Genomic DNA, 15,055 nt, shown 5'->3' with positions numbered 1-15,055 from the left:
TGATTACCAAGTTGCTGTCAGAATTTTGAGGTATATAAAGGGAACTCTGAAGTATGGATTTTGTTCTCTTCTGGTGTTGAAACTGATTCAGAACTTCTGAGTTACTCAGATTCTGATTGGTGTGGAGACGGAGTTAACAGAAGAAGTACTTTCGGTTACTTGTTTAAGTTTTTAGGGAGTCCTATTTCTTGGTGTTCCAAGAAGCAACCAGTTGTTGCTTTGTCAACCTGTGAAGCAGAATATATTGCAGGTGTTGTGATTGTATGTCAAGTTGTGTGGCTTTTGAATTTACTGCAGGATCTGAAGATCAAAGTAAATAAGCCTCTGAAGCTGATGATTGATAACAAGTTTGCAATCAATCTTGCCAAGAACCCAGTACTGCATGGGAGAAGCAAGTATATTGAGTCTAAGTATAACTTTCTGAGAAATCAGGTTCAGAATGGAATGCTAGAAGTTGTGCATTGTAGCATCCAGAAGCGGCTGACAGATGTTATGATAAAGGCGGTCAAGATTGATCAATCTCTCCGCTTGAGGAATGGAATTGATGTTGTTAGTTTTGGTTAAGCTGAATATGAATTAAGGGATGGTGTTATAATTAATTCATTTTCATAAACTTGTAGACAAAGTTTGTTAGAGGGTATTTTAGTATTTCTACTTAAGTCCCATTTAAATTTAAACAAGTGAGTGGTGTGAGTGTCATTACCTTTATTCCTTTTGCAGTGTATGTGTCTGTGCAACCATTTTGTAACCATTTTAAGAATAGTGAAAGTTTGTTATTATTCTTTCTTCTCTCTCTTATTTGTTTTGTTCATCTTTATCACCTTGTGCACTAACATACATGTCAATGAGATACATAAAAATGATTGGTTCCAATCCATTTGAAACCACAGAGCTAAACCAAAACCCAATCAAACCATAATCCGACTTAACCATAAAGCAAAGCGGACGGAAATGGTGAGTGTTCTTCCATTAATGTATTTCTTCAGATGAACAATTTATGATCTGAAACCGGCCCCAACTGACAGTTGTTCATCCCTAATATGCAGTAAGTCATTTTCACAATGATACAGCCAACTCAAAGGAGCAATATATTAGTCCAAAATTTAAATTATGAATTAAGTAAAGAATTGAAAGTTTTTCCTTTTTATGTGGAAAAAATTAAAATGATGAGAGAAATAAGAAAGTTCAATGAGATAATAATGCAAAAAAAATGAGAATGAAAGTTTATAAATATAATTCAAGAAAATGTATTTCTTCTTTGTATAGGGATTTTTTTAAATCGAAACATAAAATAAATAAATAATAACTATTGTTATATTAATATTTTGTGAGATGTTTATTTCATATTATATATTAGAAGCTAAATTTGTGTTGCATATACCAACACATACCTCCCTTTGTGATCCAATAACACCGGTCCAATACAAGAGGCTCAATCTAGAATATTCTCATTTAAAATTAATGAATAGGTGGACTTTATCCAGGAGTTCATACACTAGAGTTGATCTATACATTCGTCTTAAGCCATTAGGTCTAATCTAATGGTTTCATGCAGTCCACGTCAAAGTTACCACGAGAAGTTTTAAGGGTTTACCATATATAAACCTAATTACAAGCCACAACAGGTATAATTTCATTATAATCTTGAAAGTTACACCTCACTGACCTCAGTGAGTTAGACATTGGAGTATTAACTTTGAAGGCACACCCCTCTCTCCTCCTAACAAAGACTTGCACCTCCACACTAGAGAGCTTTTACAACAGCTGTCATCAGCATGCTATAAATCTTTTATTCCACATTAGAAATCTAGTGTTGTATGTGGAAATATATTCTTAATTCTCACGAAATCCCCGCCATACTTATTTGATCTTCTTTATTTTTTCACTATAACCGTTCTTAGTAATAGCTCAAATTTCCATAAATTTCTTCAACCAGTAATAGTCGCTTCCGAATCAACTCGATTGGCTACTTATCGTAATTCTAGTCCTGTGATCCAAGTCGTTGCACTGATCCTCGTCTTAAATCATGAAGATCTTTATCTCTCATTGGAAGAGGTGGTCAGTCCTAGTAAAATGTCCAACCACTTAATTTCCTAAGCTTCAACTCCTTCGTCGACCGTTCAAGGAACTTTCTAGGTCATTCCAGCCTTCCCACCTTTTTAGAAATTACTCCAAAGTCAAACTTTTAAACAACCTTTACTACAAACGCAAATGATGAGTCATAATTTTTGTTATCTTTATCATTACTTTAACAGTAAAATCTTATGAGTTATTTGCACTTGCATGTAGTTTTGAGTGGTTTAGATGTCGTTTACATATATGTAGTAGTTGTCCTGTCAAGAATATTTCTTGTGTCATTTGATCTTTTGGAAAATCATTAACGTGTGATTTGTAGGTTGTATGGAGTCAAAGAAATTCCCGGAAAACGAATACGACGAATTTTCAGAAGGATTCACAAAGTGTATTTTTCAGCATGTTTTACATCATGATAGGCATGTGGTATTTTGATCATATCTAGAGCATCGTAAATTGGAATAACGTTTGACCGGTGGAAAATGAAAGCTAACATCAATGGTTACAACTATCATGATGACACCAAAGATTAATTTGGAGTTTTTTCCCTCTGTCCATACGTGTATGACATACGCGTATAGAAGCTGCAAAAACCTAATTGTCTACACATACACTATGGCAGCATGGGACTGTTGGTGTAAGCCCTAGAGGCCAATACTTTTGGTACTTGTATCGAATTATTTATTAAAAATAAAAGGCTTTTTCTTGATTATGTTTGTTTAATAAAGTCCCTAGAATAGCTAGTCCGTTTAATGTATCAAGTGTGACTTAATCATGAGACCCCATTAAACATAAGGACATTATTCTTAAAGTATCCCTAGTTGAGCTTTATTGTGAAATGGGATAACATTAAAGCATTAAGACTATTATGTATATAGACTGATGATCACATCTCATGGATCATGGATAAGGAGTTATCAAGTCTTAAACATAGGTATGAATATTAAGAGTAATATTTATATTGGATTGACCCGCTATGAGAATACTATATAGAATTTTATGCAAAGTGTCATAAGTTATTCTCATGGTGATAATTGTGTATACCACCCTTCGACCTGAAACCACTATGGACCCTAGATGTAGAGTTGAGTGCCTTATTGTTGATCAAACATTGTCTGTAACTGGATGACCATAAAGACAGTTGATGGGTACTCCACGAAGCATGCTGAGGGACATGAGTGACCTAGATGGAATTTGCCCATCTTGCGTAACAGGATAAATGTCTACGGACCCAATATTGAACTGAATAAGGATGACACGGTATATGCCTTGTGTTCAATATAGACATAAGGGCAAAAGGGTAATTATACACATAAGTATTATCACAAAAGGATTTGTCATATCACATGACATTTTCGTGTCTTGGGTAGTAGTGATGTGTTGCTAGATACCGCTCACTATTTATTATGTTAAATACGTGATTTAATATAATTGTCAATGCCGTGAAAACCTACACGGTCACACATAAAAGGACGGATTCATGAAGGATAGAGTTACTAAGGAACACCGTAAGGTACGGTGCACTTAAGTGGATTGTAGAACATCATAAGGTACGGTGTACTTAAGTAGAATACGAAATATGGCAAGGTACCACGCGCTTAAGTGATTTTGGCATATTATAAGATATGGGCCACATACACTTACGTGAGCTTTTTAGCTTGCAACACACACAAGTGGTTCTATAAATAGAACCCTTGTGCAGAAGCATTTGAGCAGCTATAAATATGTTTCTCTCTCTCTCTCTCACACTCAAAGCCTTCATTCGTAGCAGCTAGCACTGAGATTGAAGGAATTCGTTCGTGTGGACTGAGTAGAGGCGTTGTCACCATTCAACGTCCGTGATCGCTCCGTAGATCTACATCAAAGGTTTCAATCGCCACAAAAGGTAACGATTCTATCACTGATCATGCCCATTCGTAAGGATCACTAAAGGAGAATTTTTTTAAATTCCGTTGCGTTTTGGATCGCTCTTCTCCTACAGGGACACGTATCCGTACGCGTATAAATGGCCTGAATCACTCAAAAGCTCCCAAAATATGTGTTTAAACGTTGAAATCTTAATTTTCTTGATCTATCTTAAATTAGGAAGGAAAATATCATCTTGGAGCATGATAAACATGATAGGAGAAACTGGAAGTACCAAATTCAATAGATTCCTCATTTAAGCTTCATTTGTTATGATTATTGTGTAATGTTTTTCACTTTTATTATATCTTTTATTTTTATTATTATGAGTAGTTAAACCCTACAATGCTAGGGATGTGTTACTGTCTTTCAATTAGTTAACTTTTCTAAATTAATCTTTGTAATGACTTCTTGTTTACTTTCTACATGATTTTCTTCTTTTTGAGTTTAATGTTTTCTCTTTCGGTCAAATTGAGAATTTATTTATGGTTATTTGTAAGGAAGGAGTTACAAAAGTAACACTTGATTGAAGTATTTTATATCAGAGATCACATAAAACTAGGGATACAGTATAAAAACTAATATGATCTTGATTATCAAATGCTTAATTTCATATCTAATTTACTATGGACTTAGGAATAAACACTCTTAAGATCTGGTAATCTGTAGTGATAAAATAAGTCGCTACAAGGTCAATTTAGAATTCTTAACAAACTGCAGTTCAAATTCTCATTCCTAGCATGATTTTCTCGTATTATTTTCTATTCTATTAAATTTGCTCTTATTTTACTCTTTCACAAAAAAAAAAACTTAAAACCCCTAATTACTTTTGTTTAACTGAATTGAAACTCAAACTCTAAAATAGAACGCAATCCTTGAGATCGATATTTCGGGATTTCCTGATATTACTACTTTGGTATATCAGTACACTTGCTAATTTATCTATCAAGTTTTTGGTGCCGTTGTCGGGGACTGTCAAAGATTGTAGAGTTTATAGTTTTATTTTAATTGAAAATTTTGTTGCTATGCGAGTAATTTTTTTATTGTTGTTATAACTAACTTGTTTCTTACATTTGTATGTAAGGAGAAACCCGGCTAATTTTTCTTTTGACGCATAAATCAATAGAACCTTACACGTTAAGCTCAGGAAAGCTCGGTTGCAGAAACTGGAAGAACAAGAAGAGATAAATTATCACCATTCAGATATAAAATCAGAAAAAAAAAGGTTTAACAAGTCATGGTTGATAATCCACCAACCCCTGAAAGACTACTCAGGGACTCTGGAAGAACAAAAATATCGGGCAATAAGCTGACTATAGTAAATAAATAGGTGAATGTCCCTAATTTCCAGTTACACCCTACAACCATCCGTCAACTTGAGAAAAAGCCTTTTATAAGAAATATTAATGAAGATGCAAACAAACATCTGCAAAGGTTTCTGAATATGAGTACAACTCTGAAGATATATGGGCATATAGAAGAGAGCAAGAAATTGAGAATGCTCCCTTTCACTCTAGAAAAAGATGTTGAAGAATGGTTTTATACACTTCCAGCATATAGCATAACCACTTGGGGAGAGATATAAACAACTTTTATGAATGAATATTTCCCTACCTTAATTTTTGTAGGAAAAATATATGAAATTCTCAATTTGAAACTGAGGGAAGGTGAATCACTGAGGGATGCATATAATAGATTCAAGAGGCTCCTGGTTGCATGTAATACACACAATTTAAATCAAACATAACAGATGTAAATGTTTGTTAATTGACTCCGAGTGAAACTAAATAATTGATTGATGCAACTGTTGGTTGCTCATCAAATTTTACAATAACCACTGGTATCAAGAAGATTAGTGAGGCTATCGCTGCAAATGAACAGCTAGAGTTGTATGATCGATGTTCAAGTAAACCAGAAGGGGTGATTAATTTGAAATTAGAAACTCATAACATATAGATAGAATATCAGGTTGCGATTGAAGTTGAAAGGAAACTTAAGGCATTAATCGTATGTATGTACTCAGTAGGTAGCTCAACTTTAACAAACTCAAGTAGTTAGTTGTGAAATTTACTGAGGTCCTTATTTTACCATGTACTTTGTAGCGTACCTTCAACAAGTGGGAGAAGTTAACTACATCAAGTAGAACAACCCTTATTCCAATACATATAATCCAGGATGAAAGAATCATTCAAACTTTTCTTGGAGAGTGTTAGCCAAGAAATTCCAAAAGGGAATTCGACAAGAGGCCAGCTGGAATTTCTCTAAACATAGGGAAATGTCAAGTTGTTTTTTGACTAAAAGAATTGCCACAGGAGTGATAGGAGTTGGAGATGGAGAGTCTGGCTAAGGACTTAGAAAATTTCTAAGAAGTTCAGTAAGGTATGAAGTTCGACAATATAAGAATCTTATTACAAAAAAATGAACTAGTTGACTTAAGAGATCAACAAACATAAACATGAAGGAAATAATTGAAGTGGTTCTCTACACCATCTTCTATAAAGCACCACAACACACCTACTTCTCAGTTTCAACCTAAGAATACTCTTTGTATAGAGTCATATTGGAGAAACATATAAACATGGGGGTGAGAATACATTCTACAAAATACTTTGTATAATAGCAGCAAAGGGCAACATAAATCACAACATACAACATTACACAATTTTACAATATTTCATATAATCATACAAAATTACACAACATGCACACAAATACTTATGTAGTGTATTTTCTCTCTACTCTAATGCATGTAGTACTATCATTGAACTCAGAGCTTATTTTCCTGAGTTCTAATAATTTATGAGGGCATATGAGATACGTCTCAAACTACAACATTCTCTTAGGTGTTCATAGACCTTAAATGTCTAGGGGTACATGTGAGCTACATACGCACTACAACACCTTTTGCTAAAGTCAACTTCTAAGAGCACATGTGAGCTACGCTCGTACTATGATGATCTCCTAGACATTCGTGGACATGCAATGTCTAGAAGTACATGTGAGCTACGTTGTACTACACACTCTTTCTAGACGGTGCCTACTCCAATATAATATGATGCATGATGATGAAACAAATTCAAATTTCTATCTGAACCTCCAAACCATATTTGAAACACATTAGCCTCGATTACCATATTAGGGTTTTCACAAAATTTATCACACATTTACTTTGATTGCCACATTAGGGCTTCATATTGGTTTTTATCGAACCTTCAACATAATTTTCACATTATAGCTTCACATTAATTTTATCAAACGTTGGACTCATGTCCTAAGATTATTCTCACAATCATTCATCATTCACATCATGATTCATAATAAGTATTTTATCAAAACATTTAACCCATGTCCTAAGGTTCACTTTATTATAATTCATTATTCACGACATGATTTATATTTATAAACCTCATGAAACATTTACCATAAGGTAGGTCTTTGCATTAGTTTTCCAACACATTTTACCACGCCTCAATTTGAGTTTCTAAACTCAAGATATGGCAAAAACATGATTCAACAAATATACGCATAATCATGAGCAAACATATCAATTCACATAAACTCATCAAATCCAAAAATTATATTGATATTTAAACAAAATAATCATGGAAGAACACGTCAAATTATGCACTTAAACCAAACCATTGATGATAAGAGAGAGATTCATAACTTAGGGTCTATGAACCATCATTTCGTAGGGGAAATTCACATGGAAACTCAGATAATTCGATATTCAAGGGAAATCTCACTACCCTAAACTCTAAAATATCAATATTATATAATAATCTCCCTTCTTACCTTGTTATTGTAGTAATTCTTTCGCAAAACTCTCAACAATGGCAACAACTCTCCCTTGCACAGTCTCTATTGCGATCTCCTTAGTGAATTTGGGGCTTTCTCTTAGGTCTTTAGAGAAGAACCTTTTCTTTGAAAAAGAAGAGAGTTGTTAGAATTTTTCTCTCTTTCTCAGAAAAATTTGTGTGTTCTCTTATAACTTTCCTCTTTTCTATATTTTTATCTCATTTTTCTCTCTATTTTTATCCTACCATATTTCTCTCCTTTTCTCTCTCCAAATTCTTACTTATAAAATTAATTCTAAATAATAATAATAATAATATTAATTCTTATATATATATATATATATATATATATATATATATATATATTATATATATATATATATATATATATATATATATATATATATATATTATATATATATATATATATTCTGATTATTTTGGAGTGTTACAATAAATAGCTAAAGGAATTTGTGATAATGTAATGAACAACTGAGATTAAATGAATTTATGATACCGTAATGAACAGTTGAGATTTAAGAAAATTATAAGAAGTGATTTATGCTGTTGAACTGACAATTTTGAATAAGAATGAAAATTTGCGCTAAAATGCCAACAGTTGTCCGTACCATATACAAAAATGTTCTATCATAACAATAACAAAAGGAATATTTGTTATTCTTTGGAATAAATCTAAAATGGCAAGTAAGATTGGCCTAGTTACCAACAAAGTTAGTTTATAAGAAAAAAAAACTTTTTTAAAAAAGAGAAAGGACTCTTGAAATGTTTGGTTGTGTCTCTTTGCAAGCTTTAACCCTATTTTCATTATTGTGAAACTCGAGTTGGAAATGAGTTCGTCCAAGATTTGTATTTGAAAGATTGTTGTGATTGTATTGATCACTTAAGTATATATTTTTATTACCTTCTAATTACTCTTAGGTAAGATATTTATGAGTTGAAATATGTGAAATTTAATGATAACGCCGACTTATTTAAGTGAATATATCGTGGTGTTTAGGCATTTATGTAAATTATATTCCATTTTATATATTTATAATTAAATTACACTTTTTTAGATATTTGTTTGTGTTAGAATTTTGAAGTTTAAAATCATTGTTTGGGTCGCCTTACTCTTAGACTGGCTCTGATATTGTTAGAAATTCGCTAAATTCCAAACATGAAATTACATCAAATCTATGGATAATTCCGAATCAATCTTCATGAACAAGGATCAATCTTTCTGATTGATTATTCTTCTTGTTCTTCACTTTTCACTCGAGTGAATCAACCAACCTTTGTTGCAAAATGATATTGTTGCACAATGATTATTGAAGAAGAAAAAATAAATTGGGAAGAAAGGAAAATTAGGGTTTTGGAGAAAAAGAAGAAGAAGAAATATTTTTGCAGAGAAACTTCTTTGCTTTTCACACTGAAATTTTATTCAACTATGCAATTGAATTAACTTTGTGTGTTACGGTCAATGATAGGGTACCTTCCGATTTATATGCTGAGATAACTTACAAACCAAACAATCTTCAACTAACCTAACTCAGCTAAAAGAAACAAATAAAGCTAAGTCTAAATTTTATGTCGAAGACTTGCTTCTTTTGACATTTCGACAGCTAATATAATTTGACACAGAGACTATTTCGACAATAACATATTATGTCAAAAATGCTGCTTTGACACAAAGAATTATATTTTCAACACACCGCCTAATTCATTATATCTAAGTTATCTACATTTATCATTGTTCTTAGTCTTTTGAACACTTTGACATACACTTATCTCATCATGATGTCTGCAATCTGATTATCAGTTCTGCAGTGTTCCAAGTTCGGCTTCGCTTTTGCCACTTGCTCTCAAAGATAATGGAACCTCATTTTGATGTGCTTGCTTCTTCCATGTGCTATCAGATTCTTCACCATATTGATAACATACATGTTGTCGATCTTCATGGTAATTTCTCAATGATCCTTCCATGTAATCTCTTCGACCAAATACACCATCCATTTTGCTTGACATGCATATAGAGGAGCATCTATGTACTATGCTTCACACGACGAGAGTGATATTGCTGGTTCTTTTCTTGAGCTCCAAGCAACTGGTGCACCGCCTAGCATAAACACATAGCCATATGTGGATTTTCTATCCTCAACATCACTACACCAACTCGAGTCGGTGTTACCCACTAGTTTGAATTATTTTCCTTCATCAATGACAGGAAATAGAATGCCATAGTCGAGAGTTCCTTTCATATACCTTAGTATTCTCTTCGTCGCTACTAGGTGTGATACCTTTGGCTTCTGCATGAATTTGTTCATAATACCTACTCAATAAGCTAAATATGGTCTTGTATGACAAAGGTATCAAAGTGATCCAATGATTCTTTTGTATTGCATTGGATCGACATTATCTTCATTTGTGTCTTTAGACAGTTGCAATTTGGGCTCAGGTGGAGTTGAAGTTGGGTTGCAATCTTGCATCTCAAATATCTTGAGTATTTTGCATATATATCTTCTTTGGTGCATCATTAATCCTCTAGTACTCTTGTAGAATTCGATACTACGGAAGTATAAGAGATTTCCTAAGTCTGACATCTCAAACTCCTCACGTAAGTCATGTTTGAAGTCTTCGATCTCCTTCTTGCAACTACCTGTTATCAATAAGTCATCGACGTAGAGACATAGTATAAGCAACTCATTGTTGCTTCTTCTTACATATACTTCATGCTCAGTTGTGCACTTCACAAATTCCTCCTCCCTTAGAAAGCTATCTATATTCTTATTTCAAGCTCTTGGATCTTACTTAAGTTCATACAATGCTTCATGCATCATGTACCCCTTGCTTTTTTCGCCTTGTTTCACAAACCCAACTCGTTGTGCGACATAAACTTCTTCATCGAATGGGTCATTTAGGAATGCACATTTCACATCCATCTGACGCATATGTCAGTTGTTCATGTTTGTTAAACTAACAACCAACCTGGTTGTTTTGATCCTAGCAACAGGTGCAAAAACTTTGCCAAAGTCAATTCCTTATTTCTGAAGAAATCCTTTCGCCACAAGCCTTGCCTTATGTCAAGTTACTTCTCCTTTGGGATTTAACTTTACCTTTTATACCCATTTCACATTGATTTCCTTCTTTCCTTGAGGAAATTCGACAAGTGACCAAGTGTTGTTGACTTGATGGATTTCAGTTCCTCATTCATTGCTTTCACCCACTTCAAATCCTTCAATGCCTCAGATGCATTGACTGGTTGAGCATATGCATAGAAAGCATAGTGTACCATCTCACCTTCATCATCGACCACATCATTTGATATAATCACACATTCTTGCAACCTTACAGGCATGTGTCTTGTTCTTTGAGGTTTTCTTGTGCTTGCTTGACCTCCGACTTCTTCTTTTCGAACTTCTCTTTCGACTTCACTTGTTGGTTCTTCATATAAGATTATCATTGAATCTTTATTTACATTTTCACTTCATTCCCATTCCTTTAGCTCATCTATGATCACGTCCCTGGTGATCATTACTTGCTTGTTCACTCAGTCGAACAGCTTGTATCCTCCAATCGAATGATATCCTATTAGGATTATTTGACTCGACTTGCCATCAAGTTTTCTTCTTAACTGATCGGACATGTGTCTATGTGATATAGATCAAAATACCTTCAAATGACTCAAGCTAGGCTTGACACCACACCAACATTCTTTTGGAGTGATTCCTTCTAGCCTTTTTGTCGGACATCTGTTCAAAATATATGTTGCATTCGGCACAACTTCTCCCCATAATTCTTTGGGTAGATGCCTGCCTTTTAACATACTTCTCACCATATTCATGATGGTTCGATTCTTTCTTTCAACAATTCCATTTTGTTGTGGAGTGTTGGGTGAACCACCCTATGCACAACCCCTTCTTTCTCACATAATATGTTGAGATCTTTTGACACATATTCTCCACCACCATCAGTCCTCAGGATCTTGAGATTTTGACCACTTTGTCTTTCGACCGTAGATTTAAACTTGGCAAATACCTCGATCACTTAACTTTTCTTCTTGATATGGTAAGTCAATAGTTTTCGACTAAAATCATCTATGAATGTGACAAAGTTACTATTACCTCCAACCGAATTCACCTGGATAGGACCACATACATCAAAGTATATGATTTCAAGAATTTCCTTCAACTTGCTTTCTGCATCCTTGTGGAAGTTGTTCTTGTACTGCTTTGCCTGCACACATTCTTTACACACTTCATTTAAATTGTCGATTTCAGGTAACCCTGAACCATATTTCTTCTTTTCAGATCTTTGATGTATTTGAAGTTGAGATGGCCAAATCTATAATGCCATATTTATTCATCCTTACTAGCTGTAGTTGCAAGGCACTTGTGCTCCATTTAGTTCAATCTTGAAGATTTTATTCTAAGACACGGGAGCCTTCAAGATTAACCTTCCACCTGAGTCGATAACTCTCAGCATCTTGTCTTTGATCGACACTTTGTAGTTCTTTTTGACCAACTGCCCTATCTTGTACAGATTACTTTTCATGCCTGGTATATACAATACATTAGAAATTCATGACCTTTTTCCATCTTTCCTCATAATCAGAACATCACCAATACCTTCAGTTGCTAAAGTATTGTCATTTGTAAATTTCACCATGTTCTTCATCGAGGGTTTTATGTTGACAAACCAATATTTCCTACCAGTCATGTGTGATAAGCATCTTGAGTCCAAGTACCATTAATCCTTGAATCTTTCTTCATCTCTTGTTATAACCATCAATAACATTTCTTCTTCTTCATGCTTTATCAGCTTTGTATCATTTTCTTGATTCTTTTGTTTTTTAGGACAATCACTAAAGTACTGACCATACTTCTGACAATTGAAACACTGAATGTGACTTATTCAGGTTTTCGTCCATCGCTTATTCCTCTACTTGCAACACCACCTTTGTGGTTGCTTTGGTATGTGGGTCTTCTTTGATTCGACGAATTTCTTTCTTTCTGATTTCCTCTACCAGTCGAATTGTTGTAGCCTCATTTACCTTTATTGTCGAACCATTTTCCTTTTCCTTTCTTTTCTCTTATTGATTGCGCCTGCAAAGCCATGTCATTTTTTGACTTGCTTGCAACTCTTTCAGCCATTCTTTGCTTATGATATTCAAGCATCTCTTGAAGTTCTTCCTTTGTCAATGTTGATAAGTCTTTCATTTCTTCAATGGCTACTACCATGTTATCGAATTTTGGAGCTAATGACCTCAAGATCTTTGCGACAACTAATCTTTATGTCAACACTTTTCCATATACCTTGATTCTATTCAACAGTTTTGTAACCCTAGTGAAAAAATCAATTATGCTTTCATTTTCTCCCATTTTAAGCAATTCAAATGTTCTTTTGTGAGTTTGTAACCTCACATCTTTCACCTTCTCAACTCCTCCAAACGATTTCTCCAGAATTTCACATGCTTCTTTTGCTGATTCAACATCACTTAACTTTTTGAAATTATGTGGACCAACACATTGATGAATTGTAAAGAGAACTTTATAATATTTCTTCTTCAATTCTTTGTGTGCAACATTTTCTTCATCCGTCGCATTTTTTCCAAGCGGCGTGACTCTCTCCTTCACAAGATCCCAAAGATGTTGATAGCGAAAAATAATCTTTATCTCCTTGCACCAATTCTCGTAACTCTGATTCTTCAGAACTTGGAGACTCACCAAAAAATGTATGCTCGGATGATTCATCGCGCTATGCTTCCCAAGAATCACACAATATGTGCTCTAGATACCATATGTTGGAAATTTGTCAAATTCCAGACGTGGAATTACACCAAACCTGAGGAGAATTCTGAATTAATCTTGATGAACAAGAATCAATCTTTTTTATTGATTACTCTTCTTGTTCTTCACTCTTCACTCAAGTGAATCAACCAATTTTTATTACAAGATGATATCGCTACACAATGATTATTGAAGAAGAAAAGATGAATTGGGAAGAAAGGGAGGAAATTAGGGTTTTGGAGAAAAGGAAGAAGAATACATATTTTTGCAGAGAAACTTCTCTGCTTTTCACACTGAAACTTTATACAACTATGCAACTACATTCACTTTGTGTGATACAATCAATTATATGGTACTTCCTTATTTATAGGTTGAGATTGTTTGCACACCAAAAAATCTTCAACTAACCTTAAAAAAAACAAATAAATGTAAGTCTAAATTTTTTTGTTAAAGACACACTTCTTTTAACATTTCGACAACTAATATAATTCAATACATATAACATTTCAACGACAGACTTATCGGAAATGTTACTATGATAGAAGGAATTATATTTTCACTAAATATAAGATGAGAGTATATGATCAATGATTATTCGAACAATGTAAATTATACCGTCTCAATCACCACCATTTTCAAGGTTTATGTAAATAGTATTATCAAGATAGGATAAGCCGTGAGAGTTTAAACCACCACAATTTTAAAAAGTTATAAAGGTTTGACTTAATAATATTATCCACACTGCAAAAAAATAACTTTAAAATTCATAAAATTGAAGAGAAATATATAGGATGCAAACAGCAATTTTCACTTTAATTGAACATATTAAGTAATCCCTCACACACTACCTTTTTTTTTCTAACTCGCCACACTACATAGTATACCTTAAACTATATGATTAAGTATCAAATGATGAAACACAATACAAAAGGGTCTTGATTTTAAAAATTCTATTAAAAAATGAAATGAGATTTATAATAAAGCTTGGGGTTGGAGCTACTAGGCGAAGGAATTTATAAGAGTTGTAAATTAGGGGGATAACTCACAAATAAGGAGAATTAAGATTTTCATCGTTGGATGTGATTGAAAGTGATCCTCTTCGGTGTGATTTTCCTTTCGTTTTATAAAAAAATGTTCATTTGTATTTCTTTCTTATCTCAAAATAATTATTTTTACCATACTAAGAATATCAAAATTTATTATTATTTTTTATTATTATACTCCTATTTATTAATTTTCACTTTATTTAATTATTTTATTAATTATAATTAATAAAATTATTCTAATAAATAATATTAATTTTATCATTAACACTAACCATGTAATTATTTTTTTAGGAATCACGTTCAAATATAACACTTTCTATAACACAGAGTGTATCTATTCTGGAGTAAAATCATTCATTCTTTTGAAAAATACTTAATTCGTATTATTCCTATATCATTCTATAATAAAATCATTAATTCCTTTGAAAAATACTAAAAAAATTATCTA

Source organism: Lathyrus oleraceus, chromosome 4 (assembly GCF_024323335.1).
Source record: "Lathyrus oleraceus cultivar Zhongwan6 chromosome 4, CAAS_Psat_ZW6_1.0, whole genome shotgun sequence".
In the NCBI taxonomy this organism is placed as follows: domain Eukaryota; kingdom Viridiplantae; phylum Streptophyta; class Magnoliopsida; order Fabales; family Fabaceae; genus Lathyrus; species Lathyrus oleraceus.
The sequence above is the reverse complement of the archived record's forward strand: the minus strand, read 5'-3'. Positions refer to the sequence as shown.